The sequence below is a fragment of the Trachemys scripta genome, chromosome 5, assembly GCF_013100865.1.
Source record: "Trachemys scripta elegans isolate TJP31775 chromosome 5, CAS_Tse_1.0, whole genome shotgun sequence".
NCBI classification, from domain to species: domain Eukaryota; kingdom Metazoa; phylum Chordata; order Testudines; family Emydidae; genus Trachemys; species Trachemys scripta.
This window is the reverse complement of record NC_048302.1, coordinates 5,986,228-6,008,204: the sequence shown is the minus strand read 5'-3', so window position 1 is coordinate 6,008,204 and position 21,977 is coordinate 5,986,228.

Here is a 21,977-nt window from a genome sequence, read left to right as displayed (position 1 = left end):
TCAACAATGTTTAGTGACGCTCCACTGTCACAAAGTAGCTGTAAACTCAGCGTAACAAGCCAATTTCAAAGAACTTCTGGCTGCTTTGCATCACTGGAGTGAAATCCTGGCCTCATTACACCTGTAGAGCAGAGCATCCCATTGCACACTGGTTCAGACACTTTTGGAGGGACGGCATCTCCTCTTCCTCCTCCTTCTGGCTCTTTTGTGAATCTAGCCCTTTAAAAATGCCCAGAAACAAAGCGTTTCCGGTTGGTTGACGTGTTTTGTTTGACACAAGATGGACTTTTTCAATTCACTGACATTTTTCTGGATTCTTGGATAGGGTTGGACCCGCTGATTTTTCAGAGCAGAGAGCAAACTAAAGAATCAGTTATTCACCAAGCTCTATTACGGAAACTTTGCTGATTTACACTTCGGGGGATCTGGCCCATTGACTGCAATGGCGTTACAATGATTTAGCTGAGGAGTTGGCCTAAAACGGAGCAAATTGCCTTATTAGAAGGCACCTTTCTCAACCAACCAAATGTAATTAGTTTCTTGAATGATGTCTTTAGACAGGTGTCAATGCACTAGCTGTTCTGTATATTCTCCCACCAAAAGCAGTGAAATGCTTGGGATGATCACACATACAAAAATTAACATATTCTGTTAAAAATGTTTGCCGTGTAGATTTATGAAATGATGTTTAATGCCCACATACCCTCCTCCTGACACCCAGCCTTTGTTTTGACAAAGCTGGTAGTCATGCACACTATACATGAATGCACCTGTGGGCATGTTGCCTTGGAAACCTTCACTGCTAGCTAATATTGTTATAATTGTCAAGAAAATATAGGTTTTCACCAGTGACTTGGAGAATGCTTCTATTTCACACCCATACTTTTCATTTGCATTCTTTGGAAGATTATTTCTCTCTCCCCCTGCATTTTTATGGCAAGATTATTTCTCCCTCCCCCTTCAAATGTTAAAAATGCCATTGTGTCAGCAGTGGTGCTGTGCAAACACCCTGAGCTCTCTGTGTTTGTCAAGAAGGTTTTAAAAAACATTTTGAAAGAGGAGTATGAAGATTCTGCCAGTTGCCAAGCGTATGTCAACCACATTTTATTTCGTGCAGAGCTATAAGGCTGAAATGCAAGTCTGGTGCAGGTCATTGGTACAAGTCCTGCCCAACAACCTTACTTAGACAGTAAACTCTCCAGGGCAAGGACTCTCCTTTTGTTCTGTCTCTGGGCAGTAACTAACCTAATGGGATCACCGGCTGCAGTCCAGAGTTAATATTGTAATACAAAAAAATAATAATATCCAGTTGTGCTGTTTGCTACTAAAGCACACACATCCTTGATCTCATAGAAGATCAGGGTTGGAGGGGACCTCAGGAGGTCATCTAGTCCAACCCCCTGCTCAAACCAGGACCAATTCCCAACTCAATCATCCCAGCCAGGGCTTTGTCAAGCCTGACCTTAAAAACCTCTAAGGAAGGAGATTCCACCACCTCCCTAGATAACCCATTCTAGTGCTTCACCACCCTCCTAGTGAAAAATATTTTTCTAATATCCAACCTCAACCTCTCCCACTGCAACTTGAGACCATTACTCCTTGTTCTGTCATCTGCTACCATTGAGAACAGTCTAGATCCATCCTCTTTGGAACCCCCTTTCAGGTAGTTGAAAGCAGCTATCAAATCCCGCTTCATTCTTACCTTTTGCAGACTAAAAAATCCCAGTTCCCTCAGCCTCTCCTCATAAGTCATGTGCTGCAGACCCCTAATCATTTTTGTTGCCCTCCACTGGACTCTTTCCAATTTCTCCACATCCTTCTTGTTGTGTGGGGCCCAAAACTGGACACAGTACTCCAGATGAGGCCTCACCAATGTTGAATAGAGAGGAATGATGACATCCCTTGATCTGCTGGCAATGCTCCTACTTATCCTATCCCTAACCTCCAGCGTATCTACCACTCCTCCCAGTTTAGTGTCATCTGCAAACTTGCTGAGGCTACAGTCCACGCCATCCTTCAGATCATTAATGAAGATATTAAACAAAACTAGTCCCAGGACCAACCCTTGGGGCACTCCGCTTGATACTGGCTGCAAACTAGACATGGAGCCATTGATCACTACCCATTGAGCCCGATGATCTAGCCAGCTTTCTAGCCACCTTATAGTCTATGCATCCAGTCCATACTATTTTAACTTGCTGGGAAGAAAACTGTGGGAGACCATATTAAAAGTCAAGGAATAACACGTCCAGTGCTTTCCCCTCATCCACATATCCAGTTATCACCTCATAGAAGGCAATTAGGTTAGTCAGGCATGACTTGCCCTTGGTGAATCCATAATGACTGTTCTGATCACTTTCCTCTCCTCCAAATGCTTCAGAATTGATTCCTGGAGGACCTGCTCCATGATTTTTCCAGGGACTGAGGTGAGGCTGACTGGCCTGTAGTTCCCCAGATCCTCCTCCTTCCCTTTTTTAAAGATGGGCACTACATTAGCCTTTTTCAAGTCATCCGGGACTTCCCCCGATCACCATGAGTTTTCATAGATAATGGCCAATGGCTCTGCAATCACATCCGCCAACTCCTTTAGCACCCTCGGATGCAGCGCATCCAGCCCCATGGACTTGTGCTCGTCCAGCTTTTTCTAAATAGTCTTGAACCACTTCTTTCTCCACAGAGGGCTGGTCACCTCCTCTCCATACTGTGCTGCCCAGTGCAGCAGTCTGGGAGCTGACCTTGTTCATGAAGAGGGAAAAAAGCATTTAGTGCATTAGCTTTTTCCAAATCCTCTGTCACTATGTTGCCTCCCCCATTCAGTCACGGGCCCACACTTTCCCTGATCTTCTTCTTGTTGCTAACATACCTGTAGAAACACTTCTTGATACTCTTAACATCCCCTGCTAGCTGCAACTCCAATTGTGATTTGGCCTTCCTGATTTCACTGAGCAATATTTTTATACTCCTTCCTGGTTATTTGTCCAAGCTTCCACTTCTTGTAAGCTTCTTCTTTTGTGTTTAAGATCAGCAAGTATTTCACTGTTAAACCAAGCTGGTCGCCTGCCATATTTATTATTCTTTCTACACATCGGGATGGTTTGTACCTGCAACCTCGTTAAGGATTCTTTAAAATACAGCCAGCTCTCCTGAACTCCTTTCCCCCTCATGTTATTCTCCCAGGGGATCCTGCCCATCAGTTCCCTGAGGGAGTCAAAGTCTGCTTTTCTGAAGTCCAGGGTTCGTATTCTGCTGCTTTCCTTTCTTCTTTGTGTTAGGATCCTAAACTTGACCATCTCACGGTCACTGCTGCCCAGGTTCCCATCGACTTTTGCTTCCCCTATTAATTCTTCTCTGTTTGTGAGCAGCAGGTCAAGAAGAGCTCTGCCCCTAGTTGGTTTCTCTAGTACTTGCACCAGAAATTTGTCCCCTACACTTTCTAAAAACTTCCTGGATTGTCTGTGCAGCATAGGGGCTCTCCATACAGGGCCCTTATCATACTCCGGCACAGAAGATACCAATGGCGAGGTGGCCTGCGGGCAGCAACAGGAAAATGGTGTCTTGAATTTGTACTCATGCAGATCTAGTGGCCCCAGCATAGGGTGGAAAGAGTCTGCAGTTGCTACTCCGGCCCGTATCCTGTAAGCAAACTTCATTGCAGCTCTAAGCCCTTACGTTAGCCAAATCCTGTGAATTTTCAAGCGTATAAGTACCTTACAGGAAGCCATGCTGAAGTTAACACAACTATTCATGTGTGAGGAGTGATACTCACATGCTTCCGTTTTTGCAGGAGCGGGGCGAGTGCTGGAGGCGGGACAGCAACACAGAGATTTGTTGGGGGGCGGGAGTGAGACATTTTGATTCAATGCTTACGATTAATGAAACCATAAAGTAAACAGAGCAGTATTTTGGCCCAGTGAAGCCTCCATATTTTTCCTCAGGCTATTCACAGCAAGCAAAAGTAAAATTTATTTGGAGTATAAACCTAACTTAGCAGAAATGTGCAAGTGAAAGATTATGTGTGACCGGGATCATCAACAAGAGAAGAAAATGTTTGCATCATTAAGCTGTGGCAGAAGTACATGTATTATCGTGAAAGCAAAGCAACCGAAGATTCTAAAATACAACTCTGCGCTGCTGAGTTGAAACTGCAGTAAATCTAGTGTAGCCATGGTAACAAGGCAAGCAAGTTGTGCCTCTCCCATACACTTTGTTGTAAAACATACTGGCCTTTTTTATGTCGGTATATGCAGCTTCAATACCTGGTTTAGGAAGTCTCAGGTCCTACAAGAGTAGAGCTGGGCCAACATTTTTCAGCTAGCAGTTTATGTCCATTCCTAGTCATTCATAAAGATGATGAATAGTCACTGGGCCAGGGAAAAAGGGTGAGGAAGATAATGCCTGGTGGCAGGGCACTGATGTCCTAAAACTATATCCCTGCGCCAGTGACTATTTAGTTGCTTATAAAAAGCAGAACAGCTTCAACGGGAAAAATTGAGAAAATTCCTCCTCAGAATATTCCCATAGTCCAGTCTCCAAGTTTAAATCCCTTTTCCATATCAGGTGGCAGGGATGGAACTGAAGCTAGATCACCCGCATCCCAGGTTGGCATAAGGTACCAGTCACTTTGCCACTAGGTGCTGCTTTAGGATGACCTTACAGGATGTGCGTTAGTTTGCTTTTCACCTGACACATGTTCATTGTTCCATCACATTTGAACTTTCATTGTGGTTTCACGGAAAACTCGTACTTTCCCAAAGTCTCATGTAGATCAATATCGTGCTGACATCTGGACACGACCAGGAAATGAGCAAACAATGACCTGTCTGAGGTTAGCTCTGTTATAATCCCTGACACCTTCATTCTGGCATTCTGTGCATTTCTTCAGTTCGTTCTTCTTGATTAGAGCCCATAGACTGACAGAGCTCTGGATGATTCTTTGGGTTTTGCAGGCTTCAGACAAGTCCTGACCCAAAGGATCCATTTGATTGATAACTTTAGCTATCTCATGACTGAAAACTGCTTTCAACCTGATATTGGTTAGCTCCAGTCAGTCATGTGAATGGGTTCCTAGTGCAAGTAAGCTCAAGCTGTAGTTTTAAAATTGCCCCTTCTTGGCATGCTTAATGTTTCACTCAAAATTCAAAGGAGTTCTGGGTTTGTCCAAAAATAAATAAATAAATAAACAAACCCCCCCACTCCAAAAAGAAACAGCTGAGAGCATGCGGATGTTGTCACATGCCCGCCAACCCCAACCACCCATCTCCCAATGACTTTCATTGCTCTGTTATCATGTCATAAGGCTTTGTCTCAACCAAGTGCACACAAAGGAACTGGTGATCCTTTAACAACCCAATTTCCTCTTCTGCATAACACAGATCAGAGAATTTCACCACGTTAAATAACGAAAATCAGTGCTTTGAACCTAATATTTCCTCATCACTGTGGGCTTGATCCAATAAAGTCAATGAAAAGATTCCATCAACTTCAATACATTTTGGATCATGTTTTATTTTCAACATTTTGAAACTTGGGCAAAATTATTCCATTCAGGCAGAAATGTTCCTTGTATGGGGTTCAACCAAATTCATTTTATGCCTGATTTAAAAAAAAATCCCTCCTCTTATGGAAGCTCATCTGGTTTTATAATCCCTCCATATTCTATTTTTCTTTTTTTCATCATCTGAAGTACTTACTACCTTGTCTTCTGAAACCTGAGGATGGTCATGCGGGTTGAACTATTTTCTTTTCATCTACTATACTTATCCACTTGGATATTCTGATTCACCACTACATTATTCTCCATTTACACTGCTCTCTGACAGGGCCTGCCTCTGTGACGCCCAAGAGGGCACTCCTCCTCCTGTTGCAAGGGCTTTGATGGTCATGTTCTGCCTTCACAGGTCAGGCGCAGTGGTGCTCTGGCTTGGGCACACATGAGTTCGATGTCTTCCTGGATATTCAAGTGGAGAAATGAAAGGAATACTACAAACGAGCAAACCAATCATTGGTTAAACAGGGGATCCTTGGGTGTAGAGAGGTTATTTTAGCTCTGTAGTTGGCACTAGTGTGACCGCTGCTGGATACTGTATCCAGTTCTGGTGCCCACAATTCAAGAAGGGGACTGATAAATTGGTGAGGGTTCAAAGAAGAGCCACAAGAATAATTAAAAGTTTAGAAAAATGTCTTATAGTGTTAGACTCAAAGAGCTCGATCTATTTAGCTTAATAAAGAGATGGTTAAGGGGTGACTTGATTACACTCTATAGCTACCTGCATGGGGAACAAATATTTAATAATGGGATCTTCAATATAGCAGAGAAAGGTATAACATGATTCAATGGCTAGAAAATGAAGCTAGCCAAATTCGGACTGGAAATAAAGTGTACATTTTTAACAGTGAGAGCAATTAACTATTGGAACAATCTACCAAGGGTCATGATGGATTCCCCATCACTGACAATTTTTAAAATCAAGATTGCATGTTTGTTCTAAAAGATCTGCTGTAGAAATTATTTTGGGGAAGGTACACCATGGTAGTATTTAATTTCAGAAAGGGGGATTACACAAAAATGAGGGAGTTAATTAAAGAGAAATAAAAAGGTAGAGTGCACAAAGTGAATTCCCTGAAAGCTGCATGGAAACTTTTTAAAAACACAATAATAGAGGCTCAACTTAAATGTATATCCAAAATTAAAAAACATAGTAAGAGAACCAGAGAAGTGCTACTGTGGCTAAACAACATAGTAAAAGAAACAGTGAGAGACAAAAAGGCAACCTGTGGAACTTTAAAAAGTGGAAGATACATCTTAGTGAGGAAAATAGAAAGGAACATAAACTCTGGCAAGTGAAGTGTAAAAATATAATTAAGAAGGCAAAAAAATTATTTGAAAAACAGCTAGCCAAAGACTCAGAAAGTAATAGCTAATTTTTTTAAGTACATCAGAAGCGGAAAGCCTGCTAAACAACCAGTGTGGCCACTGGTCAATCGAGATGCTAAAGGAGCACTCAAGGATGAAAAGGCCATTGCAGACAAACTAAATGAATTCTTTGCATCGGTCTTCACGGCTGAAGATGTGAGGGAGGTTACTAAACCTGAGCCATTCTTTTTAAGTGACAAATCTGAGGAACTGTCCCAGATTGAGATGTCAGTAGAGGAAATGTTCGAACAAATTGATAAACTAAGCAGTAATAAGTCACCAGGACCAGATGGTATTCACCCAAGAGTTCTGAAGGATCTCAAATGTGAAATTGCAGCACTACTAACTGTGGTTTGTAACCTATCATTTAAATCTGTATCAAAAGACTGGAGGGTAGCTAATGTGACACCAATTTTTAAAAAGGGCTCCAGAGGTGACCCCGGCAATTACAGGCCAGTAAGCCTGACTTCAGTACTGGGCAAATTGGTTGAAACTATAGTAAAGAACAGAATTGTCAGACACATAGATGAACATAATTTGTTGGGGGAATAGCCAACATGGTTTTTAAAAAGGCAAATATTGTCTCACCAATCTACTAGAATTCATTGATGGGGGTCAACAAGCATGTGGACAAGGGGGATCCAGTGGATATAGTATACTTAGATTTTCAGAAAGCCTTTGATAAGGTCCCTCACCAAAGGCTCTTACGCAAAGTAATCTGTCATGGGACAAGAGGGAAGGTCCTCTCATGGATCAGTAATTGGTTAAAAGATAGGAAACAAAAGGTAGGAATAAATGGTCAGTTTTCAGAATGGAGAGAGGTAAACAGTGGTGTCCCCCAAGTGTCTGTACTGGGACCAGACCTATTCAACATATTCATAAATGATCTAGAAAAAGGGGGAAACAGTAAGGTGGCAAAATTTGCAGATGATACAAAACTACTCAAGATAGTTAAGTCCCAAGCAGACTGAGAAGAGCTACAAAAGGATCTCACAAAACTGGGTGACTGGGCAACAAAATGGCAGATGAAATTCAGTGTTGATATATGCAAAGTAATGCACATTGGAAAACAATCTCAACTCTACATATAAAATGATGGGTCTAAATTAGCTGTTACCACTCAATAAAGAGATCTTAGAGTCATTGTGGATAGTTGTCTGAAAACATCCATTCAATGTGCAGCGGCGGTCAAAAAAGCAAACAGAATGTTGAGAATGATTAAGAAAGGGATAGATAATAAGACAGAAAATATCATATTGCTCTATATAAATCCATGGTAAGCCCATATCCTGAATACTGCATGCAGATGAGGTTGCCCCATCTCAAAAATGCTATATTGGAATTGAAAAAGGTTCCAGAAAAGACAACAAAAATGATTAGGGATATGGAACAACTTCCATATGAGGAGAGATTAATAAAACAGGGACTTTTCAGCTTGGAAAAGAGATGACTAAGCGGGGGATATGATTGAGGTCTATAAAATTATGATTGGTGTAGAGAAAGTAAATAAGGAAGTGTTATTTACTCCTTCTCATTACACAAGAAGTAAGGGTCACCAAATGAAATTAATATGCAGCAGGTTTAAAACAAACAAAAGGAAGTATTTCTTCACACAATGCACAGTCAACCTGTGGAACTCTTTGCCAGAGGATGTTGTGAAGGCCAAGCCTTCATAGAGTTCAAAAAAGAACTAGATAAATTCATGGAGGATAGGTCCATCAATGGCTATTAGCCAGAATGGGCAGGGATGGTATCCCTAGCCTCTGTTTGCCAGAAGCTGGGATTGGGTGACAGGGGATGGATCACTTGATGATTACCTGTTCTGTTCATTCCCTCTGAGGCACCTAGCATTGGCCACTGTCAGAAGCCAGGATACTGGGCTAGATGGACCTTTGTCTCACCCAGTATGGCCGTTCTTATGTTCTGATGTCTCTTTCCTGTGTTATAAAGGAGGTCATATATTAGATGATCACAATGGCCCCTTCTGGAATCTATGGATCAATGAAAAACTGAAAAACAAAAGGAGTCTTCAGCAGCACCCCATCCTTCTACTTTGGGCTTGTCTTCATGCAGACAGTTCTTTTGGTCAGTCTCCCTGGGCCCAGTCATCCCATCCACTGAGAGGCTCATCTGGAAAGCAAGCGGTTTCCAACTCTTGGCTGAAACCAATGAGGAGGCAGAGCTCCTTCCTGGTCAGCCCCAAACTGGGCTGGATCCTCTCCTTTTTAATTCCCCTCTCCACACCTGAAAACTGCTCCAGGTGTTATAGGACGAGGCCAACTGCCAGGGCCGGCTCTAGGTTTTTTGCTGCTCCAAGCAAAAAAAATTTTGGCTGCCCCCCACTGCCTCAGCCCTGGGTTCTCCCCCCACACACATACACCCTGCTGCCCCAGCACTGGGCTCCCCCCTTTTCTCCCCCCAGTGCCCTCCCCCCACGCCCCTGTTGCCCCAGGCTCTCCCCCCAACCTGCACCCTCCTGCCACCCCAGGCCTGGGTCACTGGTAACTCGCTCCCAGAGCGGGTCATTCAGCAGGAATTTTGGATGTGCACAGAACACAGACAGGATTGGTTCCCATATGGTTACAGAACTGCAGTAAAGTGGAACAATTTTCAGCTTGTGTGACTGGAGGATATCTGGATGCATATTATAAGACTGTCCTACATAAATGAGGAAACCTTGAGGTGCCTTTATTATTCTTTTGTTCCATTCTTTGTTTCTATGGGGAATTTGCCAATGCAATATCACTGTCTTCCTTTTAAACAAACTAAAAAAAAAAAAAAAAAAAAAAAAAAAGCAATGGCTGTTGAAAATAGCAATTCCAGTCCTAAAAACGACTGGGAAGCGTTTCTTGCTCAATTTTATTCTACTTTTTCTACAGCAAGTTACAGTGGATCAGTATATTTGATTTGGGAGAAATGAAGTAACAGCTGCCCAAATTGAGCTTGAGCACTCCTGAATTTTGAGGGTGTTCAAATCTGGAAGGCAGGTGCTAGATTCCCTTTCTGAATATTAGCTAAATCTGGAAAGGAAAAGTCAATTTCTGCTTCCATGGCTCAGAAGTGTAAATCCTCCTACATGCCTGGTACTCTATCTAAAGCTGCCCAGTCTAGCAGAGCCTCCCCTCCCTTACTTTTCATTTCAAATTCTAGTGGGATCCACGTATCTCCCTTGCTAGGCTTCAGATAGAGAGGGGCACTGTCCATTTAGTCCACCCAATTCCTTCTTTGGGGGCTGCAAGGAGGTCACAGCAGTATCCCTAATCTGGTCTGGGGATATCTGGGCCAAAGCCTTCAACTCCTTGGGCACACTTGTTCCCCATTCACAGGGCCACCCCTTTCGACTCACAGCAAGCTGCAGCATGAGGTCTCAGCTACCTCACTCCCTCCCCTCCCTTTCCTGTTGATAGCAGCCAAGGGATTGCTGTGAAATGTAGTCCTTTCCCTGCTCCAGGGCTGGCTCTATAGGCAGGGAGCTCGCCAAGGAACTACAGCTCCCAGGGTCCCGTGGGTTCTCAGCTCCCAGGCTGGATCCCAGCTGCTCCATGGCTCTGCTTCTGCAGGGTTGTGAGAAGGGGGGAAGTGAGTTTAAAAAAAAATGGTGGCCCAAATGCCGCCCCTGGTAATTTGCAGCCCAAAGCACCTGCTTGTTTTGCTGGTGCCTAGAGCCGGCCTTGCCAACTGCATCCCCGGGCCTTCATGAACTCCCTTCTTGCCAGCATGGGTCCTGTATGTCCCATCACATCATATAACCCATTGATTTGAATGGAATCATTATTATTTATTGTCATGGGTGTGCATTTCCTGTCAGCCCCTTCACCTGTCATTTCTTCATACAGCCTGCCATCTGACCAGACAATCATAGAAATGGAGTGCCAAAAGTGATCTTGAAAAGGCATCTATTCCAGTCCCCTGGGCTGAGGCAGGGCCAAGTAAACCTAGACCATCCCTGACTGGTATTTGTCCAACCTGTTCTTAAAAACCTCCAATGATGGAGATTCCACAACCTCCCTTGAAAGCCTATTCCAGAGTTTAACTACTCTGATAGTTAGAATCTCCCTTGTTGCTGATTAAGCCCATTATTTCTTGTGCTACCTTTAGTGGACAAGAAGAACAATCAATCACTGTCCTCTTTATAATAGCCCTTAGCATATTTGAAGAGCATTATCAGGTCTCCCCTCAGTCTTCTTTTCTTAAGACTGAACATGTCCACTTTTTGTAACCTTTCCTCATAGGTCCAGCTTTCTAAACCTCTGAACATTTTTGGTGCTGTCCTCTGGACTCTCTCCAATTTGTCCACGTCTTTCCTAAAGTGTGGCGTGCAGAACTGGACACAGTATTCCAGCTAAGCCCTCACCAGTGTTGAGTAGAGTGGAACAATTACCTTCCATACCTTACCTACAATACTCCTGTTAATACACCTCAGAATGATATTCGCCGTTTTCACAACTGCATCACATTGTTGATTCATATTCAATTTGTGATCCACTATAACCCCCCGATCCTTTCAGAGGTACTACTACTTAGCCAGTTACTCCCCATTTTGTAGTTGTACATTTGATTTTACCTCCCTAGGTAAAGTATTTTGCACTTGTCTTTATTGAATTTCATCATGCTGATTTCAGACCAATTCTCCAATTTGTCCAGGACATTTTGAATTCTAATCCTGTCCTCCAAAGTTCTTGCAATCCCTCCCATCTTGGTCATCTGTAAATTTTATAAACATACTCTACACGCCTTTACCCAAATCATTAATGAAAATATTGAAGAGTAGCAGAACCAGGACTGATCCCAGTGGGACTCCGTTAGATGTGTCCTCCTAGTCGGACAGTGAACAATTAACCATACTCTTTGAGAATGATCTTTCAATCACTTATGCACCCACTTTATAGTAATTTCATGTCGACTACATTTCCCTGGTTTGCTTATGAAAATGTCATGTGGGACTGCGTCAAAAAACTCTACTAAAATCACGATATATCATGTCTACTACTTCCCCCCATCCACTTGTCTTTTGATCACAACTGAATGTGAGGCAGATATAGAGCTGGTTAGAAAAACTGACATAAGAGTTTTCCACCAGAAAATGCTGTTTTGTGAAAATCATAAAGTTTGGCTGGAAAATATCTATTTCAGCAACATTTTTGATGGACATTTTTTGAAATGATCCAAAATTGAAATGGGATATTTCAGTTCAGCTTTCTCATTTCGTTTCAGCTTTCTTACTTAATTTTGACATAAATCTTTCAATGAGGTCATTTTGATGATCCTTCATCTAAAGATTTCAGAAATTCCATTCCATAGAATCATTCATCTCGATTTGGGATGAAAACAGGTTTTTAAAATGTCAGAATTTCACATGGGATAGAAATTGTCATTTCCATTTTCTGACCAGTTCTAGGCAGATGTCCTTTTTGAGGCCCGGAGTCAGCAAACCATTCAGGCCTCAGAGTCATTGCCTTGGTTCTGGGAAACCGCAGCTGTGCACTGACCCTTATTCAATCTGGAATTGTTATCATGGAGCTGGCTATGACATCACTTAATATGGTGCCTAGTGGTCTGTCTGATACTCTTGATAATAAGGGTAAATGATTCTTTCCGAACGGACCATCAACCACTGGGTGCAAAAGTTTATGTACATGTGTAACAGTCGTTTCTGCAAAGTGATGGAAAGGCGATCTGTCCGGCCTGCAAGAATAACTACTATGCCCACTATCAGAGGGGTAGCCGTGTTAGTCTGGATCTGTAAAAAGCAGCAAAGAGTCTTATGGCACCTTATAGACCAACAGATGTATTGGAGCATAAGCTTTATGGCTGAATGCCCACAAGTGTCATAACAGAAACCTGAGAGGGATAGATAGCATAAGCCTACTAATTATATGTACCACAGTTCCTCTCTACTGCAGGTGACTGTGTGGCAAATGTCAGTGAAGCTATCCCTGGGCTCTCTGTGCTAGGGTGTGGGTATCAGAAGGGGAGTGGTCACTTGTGGGAGATTTTGCAAGAGGTGAAGCAGAAGAAGCCTTGAACAAACAGCAGATGGCATATGGACACTGTGCTAGCTTATTACCATTACCTAGTAGGCCTAAGGGAGCATTTGTGACAGAATTGGAAACTGGATGGATCTGTGTTTTCTTTATTATCCTGTCTTTTGCCCCCTTGTTGCGATTTTGCTTTTAGCCACCAACTGGCAGTGGTCTTCTCCAGAGCATTGTGACTTAAATTGTGTCCAGGAAATAGAAGGAATCTGTTTACCAGGAGCCACTGGTCAGGGCAAACCTGCAGCTTCTGAGCCTTCTGCCTTTATTAATAACTCTGCTTACCCAGAGCCAAACCGCAGTGGTGCTTTTCGGCCAGAGACCACGGTGTTGGCTTGTAAAGATGCAATATGGTTGTGATTTTGTTTGGTCTCTTCACACTTGTGAGACTTGATAACAAGCAACTCAGGCAGCCAGCTGGCCTGAGACGTGTCTCTGCATGAGCAAAAGAATGGCTCCATTCAGAGAGCAAGGCACAAGTCATTCCCTCCCATTGGTAAATAAGCATTATGGTAATGGGAAAAACAACATTTACATTCCCCCCTTCCCTTGATTTCAGCCTGGGGGCTATAGCCGCCCATAAATTCCACAGGGCAGATCTGCAATAAGTGGTAGATACACGGAGTTCCTGGTTGTGTCAGATGGGATTTCCCAGCAGGGGCAGTATTAAGGCACAGGCCCATGCCTAGGGTGCCAGCTTCTGGAATCTTGTGAGTATAGCACAATCGCAGATTTCCTTTTAAAAAGAGTGAGTTTCTGTCCGTTGTGGTTGTTCAGAACAGCTTGAAAATGTCTCTCCCACCACACCCATCGAACCCATGCAGTGGCGTGGGCTTGAGTCTGCAAAGAGCATCACACAATAGCTCTGAGAGGGGAAACTGCCCCATTGATCGTAATGTGGTGTGACCTCCAAGACCCATTGCTCCTAGGGGCTCTTCCCACTGAGCACTGTGTATGTGGTAGAAGGGACAGTGTGCAGTGAGCCTAACTCACCCACCTATGCAGACATAGCTAGCGCAAGTCCTGGTGGCCCCCCTGCTCCCCCCTGCTGCTTCCTGTAGGGAAAAAAAAACACCTACACCACTGTCCTTGCCTCTCAGGGGTGGCAGGAAGGGGTCTGCCACCACCACTTCCAGGGGGATAGGGCTAAGGGGGTAAAGACACTGGGGAGCGGGTCTCGTGTTGTGCTTGAATTCCCTAATTCAGCCCTGCTGTCAGCCTACAGAAGGGGCCTGGTTGCACCAAAAGGAGGGTTTATCCTACCACACCACTCAGACGTATTCTGCACCCTCCACTTCTGTGGCAATACAGGTATGTCTTGCAGGAAAGATTGCTCGGGCTTGAGTGGAGTTATTAACACCTCCTCAACCCAGGCACTGGGTGAAATGTTTGCAACACGTCCCAAACTCCCTGAAATTTGCAGAAAAGATCACTCAATTCTGCTTGTTTTGTCTCCTGCAATTACATTCTGCTCATGATTAAACCACTTGACTTCCTAGCCATCTAGGCTGTTTTCCAGCTGCATGGTACTTGGACTTAATATGTGTTGTTCCATTGGCCTTAATGGATTATCTTAAGCAGTTTGTACATAATGTTTGCCTGTTTGGAGATGTGGTTAGTGGTCCCGGTTACATTTTTTTCTCACTTTATTTGTTTGGGAGTTTTGGGAGGTGGGTGGGGGGAGGATGAAAAAATCCTTTTTAATCATTTGGAAGTTTCTATGATACAATTTCTGCTTTTTTTGCCAAAAACAAAAATCCCCAAAGTGACAATCTCACTCCATTAAGATGAAACCTGTCAGGGTTTTATTAGCAAAAACCAAAAAAATTGTCAATTTTTCATTTTCAAACTGATTGTTTTAAAAAGCAAACAAAACCAACCAGATTGTTTTCTTTGAATTTTTATATGAAAAAAAAATACATTTCCTGATCATCTTTAGGGATTTAGGCAGGCTTTTTATTTAATAATAGCACTGTTTTAGACTGTCCCACATCATAACTATATGCCACAGTGACGACATGCAGAATGACTGAAAAATCTTTACCCACCCATGTGTGGAGCTGGGGAACGAAAGGATAAGATATGTGTGTGCAAGTCAAACCAGTGCACCCTGTATTTGCCGAGCTCATCTGAAGCCATTCCTGGAGCTAGCTAATGGCTGAACACTGACCATTTTGCAGGGGTCATGATGATGTGGGAAGGCCTAAAACAATTCTTCTATAACCACATCACCAACAGCCAGACCTGCCTGAAACTCTGAGAAAGAGGATGTAAAATCACTTCTGCAAGCTGGCTGGTGTCCTGGACTTTTGAGGCATTGGCCAGATATGTGCCCAAATCCCCTAGGTACAAGGAAACTAGCCTGGATTCTGCATCTTTGATGTTTCTCGTGGGACATGAAGCAGCTGGATCCCACTAGCTTAGAATTCTTTCATTCCAGGGGTTCCCTGGGCTGCGTATGGGTGGTGTAATAGTCCTATGCTACTTTGTGCCTATGTCTTATGCACCCCTCAGCACAAAGACACATTGGGGGAAGGGAAAGGGGGTGGAAAGAGATAGGGGGTGAAACTCTTTATCCTCTAGCTATTCTGTGACACTGGTGTGAATGATAGACAGCTGTGAGAATCGGCAATTAATTACAGCAGCAAGTTCCTGGGGCTATACTAATTATACAGGGGATAGGTATCTGTGTCGCACAATGGTGGGTTAATGCCTAAGAGGTGCAACTCAGAGCCAGGGCCAAACCTTTAAGAAACACCTTTCTTAAGAAACCTTTCAGAAACAGGCTGAATTTAAGGAGAAATAACTGGAATGGAGACAGAACCTTGCTCCCACTAGGATCTAGTTAAATCAGGCCACTTCTCATTTGTGCTGCTTTATCAAGGGGAGCAAAGTTACTCACATGTGGATTACTGGATCAGGCCCACTGGGAGTTGATGAGAGATCTTGGGAACTGCTGTCCTGCCCATCAGGTTCCCCAAGGAAACATGCTATTGTCATGTGAACCATTGGCACAATGATTCTGCTTTCAGTAGCAGCACTGACTTCTCACTCTCATTCCCATTGGAAGGGTCAAATGAATACAAGTGCAGAAGGGAACCAACAGCAACAGAGCAACGGAGCCATTCATGCTGAATTTGGTATGGAAGAAGATGAGAGGTGGCTGACAGGATCTTGCCTTTCTCTGAAATCAGTGGAAGTATCTGATACCTTTCACCATAGATCTATGGCCACTTTGTGGCCAGACTCCATCCCTTCCACATCTAGTATCCCCTGACCACAAATGGGCCACTTTGAGAGGATAAAAGCCATGGATTTTTTCAAGTGGGTTTTCACCTTTGGTGTGTTTCTAGGATGAAAGGGGCATATATAGTCCACAGCTGATATTGGTAATAAAAAAAAAAACTGTCCTGTCATGTACACTACCTTGGAAGATCTGGTACTGGACACTGTTGCAGACATGATATTGGGCCAATTGGACTAGTGGTCTGACCCAGAAAGGCAATTCTTTTGTGTAAAACCCCACTCTTCCCAACAGGCACTTTCCTTCCATATTAGTGTCTTCTTGTGCACCTGGGCTCCTTGTCAGTCCTCTGCTGCTCCTTTGCCAGCATAGCCTCTTCTTCCAGCTGGAGTACAACCCCACAGTTCCCAGGGGGAACCCCTACTGCTATTCTGTTGGGAGATCGTTCTCACCAGGGGAGCATCCCTCACTTCCCCTGCTCCTCTCACTTTCTGCCTGGGTCCAGCTTTCCAGCATGGAGATGTCAGCAGGAAAGTGCCTCCACTGCTCCCTTGCCTTCAGCTCTCTCCAGCCCTTAGCTATGGCTCTCTGGCTCTGGGAAGGCAGCCAGCAACCCCCTCTTGCTGCTCCCCTGGCCTTCAACCTTCCACCGGGACTCTGACATTCTGACCCAGGTAGCTCTGAGTCACCAGGCCTCCATCTCAACAAGCCTCTCTTTCCTTGGGTCCCAGGTGCCCTGATCCCTTGTAGCCCCAGGGGCTTCCCCACTCTCTTAATCGAACAAACTGGGAGCACCTGGTCTGGCACTGGGGCATTGGACCCGCTTCATTCACAGGGGCTGACTCCCCGTGACACAAATCCTTTTGACTGCCTTATATGACTCCTATCAATGTTATTAATGTAGCAACTGAGCTTCTCCCAAATCATTAATATCTCCAGGGGTCAGAATGGGGCGAAAACATGGTGGTGCGCTTCCAGGCTCTGCCCACAAAATAAGTTTCACCCATCTGAGTCCCCAAATGAGATGCTGTTCCCGGTAGGCTGTGTAGATATTCAAAATAGGATTGAGAAGCTGTTTGGCTCCCTTTTAGGCAGGGCTCCAAGATTCCCAAGCATTTGGCTTCTTGGTTGGGGGGAAAATAGTGGTGTTACTGTCCAAATGCAACCCACTTGTGGCACCAAAATCAGATTCGATTGGAGTAAATAGTGCAACTCTGTGACCCTCCATCTCCCTTCTTATATGACGGATTAAATAGTTAACAGCAGTGACATTTAAATGATCATCACTGGGCAGCTGAGTGAACCCCTCATTGAGATGAATAGGAGAGTTCACACCTCTCAGAGCTATTTTTCCAGGCTCTCTGCAGAATCACATAATGTCTCTGCATCTGTTACACTCAGGGCAGGTCTATAGTGCACTGGTGCAGCTGCACTGCTGTAGCGCTTAAGCGAAGACGCTTCTACGCCAACAGGAGAGCTTCTCCCATTGGCGTAGTTAATCCACTTCCCCAAGAGGTGGTAGCTATGCCAATGGGAGAAGGCCTCCTGTACACATAACACTGTCTACATGGGGACTAATGTCGGTATAACTATATCACTCAGTGGTGTGGATTTTTCACACCCCTGAGCAACATAGTTATACCAATATAGGTCTGTAGTGTAGTCCAGACCTCAGTAGACGTACCTGAGGTTTTCTTCACAACTTTTACAATTAGAGATTTAAAAGAGAGAGCCAGCTGAGATTGTGTAGAACAAGTTAGTAGTTGGAATAGGTGCGGGTATGGAGAATACTAGCTGTGAATATAGCCTTCCAACATGATAGAAAAGTATCCCCCCTCTTTACTGAGGAACAGAAAACTAAGGCCCAGATCCTCAAAGGTATTTAGGTACCTAAATCTCATGGGAATAAGTAATTAAAATATCTTTGAGGATCTGAGCCCAAGTGAATGGCTCAAAGTCATGCAGGAACACTATAGGAGAGCAACAGACTGAAAACCAATCTCCGACCTCCCACCAGCTGCCCTAACCATAACATCATTCTTCCTCCCCACAGATACATGTCTTCTTCAGTAATGATCCCGCCTCCCTCACAGCTGCTCACTAAATGTATGCACAGAATAGAGGCTGAGTAAAGAAAAACTATTTGATTCCCCTAGGCATGTGGCATGTATCAAAAATGTTCCCCCTTTTGTTTTATTGATACATAATATCAGAACAGAAGGAAACCACACTTCAGTCCGACTTAGCTCAGTAAAGGTAGATCTTTGCTCCGGGGGCTGTCTGGAACAAAACAACTGGAGTGTTGCAGGAGAAGTCTGGAGTAAATTAACTCAAGATGCAGTGGACAGACTTACCTAAATCATCCTTCTCATACAGAAGTTTCTAGTCTGTCTCATCCAGCCTTCATTTACCTGAGCAGTTAAAATAAAAGAAAATCATCCTAGTCACCTCTTCCCAAATAGAGATTTCCAAAAGCAAACCAAGGTTAACCACTTGACAAATACTTTTCTATTGCTGTAAGTCAAAACCAAAGTGTCTATATTAAATTTCATTGGCCAATAATCTGATAACCAGGAGATTGAATTTCTTAGCCAATCGTTCCCTGCTACATAATAAAAGCCCGCACAGAGTAGCTTGATGCTTCTGAGAAACTGGGTCTTTGTCACTTCTTCACAAAATAAATGCTACTGTATTTTAATGAAAGGGCTAATTTCAGGTTGAATAACACAAGGCAGTTGATATCTGCCATTGTAATAATTGTGATGCATAATTCCATTTCCCCTTCTTAAAAAAAACAACAACAAAAAACCACCTGTTTGTCACATAAAGAAACATTAGTTGTTTCCACAGTTTTGCAAGAAAAATGGTACTGACACAAAGTCAGAGGCGTGAGACATTATTCACGTTCAACTTTAAAATCAGGCATATCCAAAATATTCTCTCTTAATTTGCATATCCCTTGATCTATTAGAGTGTGGCTGAGACAAGAAAGGAAATTAAGTCAGAGATAGATTTCCTTCCCATTAAAATATAATAGAGACAGAAGGCTTCATCCTTCACTCTCTTGCACTAGTTTTATACTAGGGTTACTGCGCTGGCTCTAGCAGTATAAAGTATGAATCTAACAATGGCAAATCATACCCACAGGTTTATAGGACAGATTCTCTCTCTTTGTTCCAGCCATTTTCACTGCTCAAATGGTACGAAGTGGCAAAACCTGGCTCTAACTGGCCCATTGAGAATTGTCTATGTTGGGGAAGCTCTCCGCTGACATAAAGCACTGAAATCAACTCCTGCACCAACTGTTTTTCCTATTGTAGCATAATTGGTTGAGGGAATGCTCGAATCTGAACTACACCCATTCACAACTGGTGTATGGTCCATAGGGACCTTGGCTCATTGGTGTAAATTAGCGTTGCTCCTAAACTGCTCTAATTTATGCCAATGGACTGGGACCAGTGCTGGTGCAGCATGAAAATCAGGGAGGCATAACTTGCCCTTTAACAGATCTCAGCAGAGAATAGAATCCGGCCTTTGTATTTGTTCTTGTTTAAATCTCTTTATGGAACTTCTGGGTTCCTTCCAGGTTAACCCTGTGTCTCAAGCCTTTATGTAGTCCACCAGCTATTTCATAAATTATGGTGGATTTGGTGCTCTATGTACAGTCCAGATTAATCGCCTTTTTAGCTATAGAATTTAGAGATGGAAAAGGTCTGTTAGATTACTGAGTCCATTTTCTTGCTGCAGTGGGATTAATTGTACTCCAGAGATGCAGGATGAGTCCCATAAAACTACCCTAGATTACCTGCTGAAAGAAAGAGAAGAATTGAGTTCATTGTAGAAAACTGCTACTCCATGTTAAGGGTGAGATAAAGAACCACTGTAGTCAATGGGAGATCAGTGGAGCAGGATTGGGTCTGCATCGAGGTAGGGTAAGAGTCCCAGTTATCATTAATAAGGTATGCAGACAAGGCTTTGCGGGGAGTACAGGAAGTAGCGAAAGAGACTTGGTGGAATTGTAGGTCCTGACTCTCCAGTAAGATCTGCTTGGGGAGGGTCCAGAATCCATTTCAGACTCAGGGCTGCAGGTAGTTAGATGTTTGCAGCCCAGTTCAAGAAAGCACTTAAGAGTCCGGCTTTTTAAGCATAAGCTGCAGTGACCTTCTTGAATAGGGATGATTTCCTGAATCAGGGCCCCTGGATCGGAATTTTGCCAGGTCACCAAAGCTAATACCCCTTCACATATCCCTTACCCATTGCAATTCAGAGGCACACTGCTAGATGCATACCCTTTGCCTCCAATGGATTGTCAGTCTCTATAACTGTGCTCCTCTTTTGCAAGAATTCTGAGCTCTGTTGCTAAAGCCTCCAATGGGGTAAATTGCTGATATGTATGGCAGAGTTTAAAAATGTCAGCAGCAAAACCCACATTGTGTGTGTGTGTGTGTGTGCGCGCGTGCGCATATTAGGATTTAAATATGCATGCCAAAAATAAAATGCTTAAGGTTTCTTAAGATAGATCAGTCTTTCCATTTTTGAAAGAAAATGGTGAAATCAGCAGCACCTGCAAAAGCAGTAAACAGGGAAAGTAGAAGAATCGTGGATAATTAATATCCATCAGACAAAGAAATATTTGGTAGCAAATATATTCTCAGCTGGTATAAATTAGTTTAGATCTATTGATTTTGAAGGAGCAATACTCGTTTTCATCACCTGAGGATCTCAGTCAATGTGATTTCACACAGATTATATCTATCTATCTATCTATCTATCTATCAATCAAATCGGGAGTAGTCAATAGGAGGGCCTTAGGCCAAAAATCCAGACCGTCAGATGCTTTTGAACAGTCCCCAATATCTTTTTATTTACTTATTATTATCATTATTGTTATTATTTTTTTTTAATTATTTTCTCCGGGGTCTGGACCTTGACCATACCTTGACCAAGAAATTTGGACCTTAACAAAAAATAATTGACTACCCCCTATCTGGGAGATTATTGTTTCAAAGTATGGAGATGGTGTAGCATAAAGTATCTGTCATATATTGTTTATTAATTATTTTAAACAAACTATGATTATTTTGCATATAGATTCCTTACAGAGCTAATATAATTAAAATACAACAAAACATTTACACACATTTTCTTGTCATTCAAACAAAGAAAATCAATCCATTTGAAAGGTCACTAAAGATACTTAAAGCCATAAAGTTCAGAACAAAAATTGCCATATGATCAAGGGTTCCAAAAATGCTCTTAGAGCTGATGCTGGTTGTTGCCAGTATAGAAATAGTTGCAAAAAACAGTTTCCATTTTGTCTCGAATACACAACGTTCTGAAATATTCCTTTTGGGGACTGAAATGTTCTCTGTTTGATCTTTACTCAGACGTGAATATTTCTGGAAAGTCTGAACAAAATTTCTTTCTCCAATTGTTTTATATATATATATTGAGGGGAAAAAAATCTCATTTTCAAACAATTCCCCCCCCCCACATACACACACACAACTTGCAGCTCATACAGAAATGAGTGACAGTTTTAATTTGGCATGCAAGGGGTTTGGGGTGGAGGCTGACAGCTTGTGCCCCCCCATGTAATAACCTCATGACCCCTTGAGGGGTCCTGATCCCCACTTTGAGAACCCCTGCAATAGCATATAGCTACACTGCAATTGAAAACCTGTAGCCTGACTTGGGCTCAAGCTAAGGAGCTATTTAATTGCCAAATAGTCTGGACTGTAGGACCCTAAGCTCAGGCAAGTAGCCTGAGTATCTAAACCTGCAA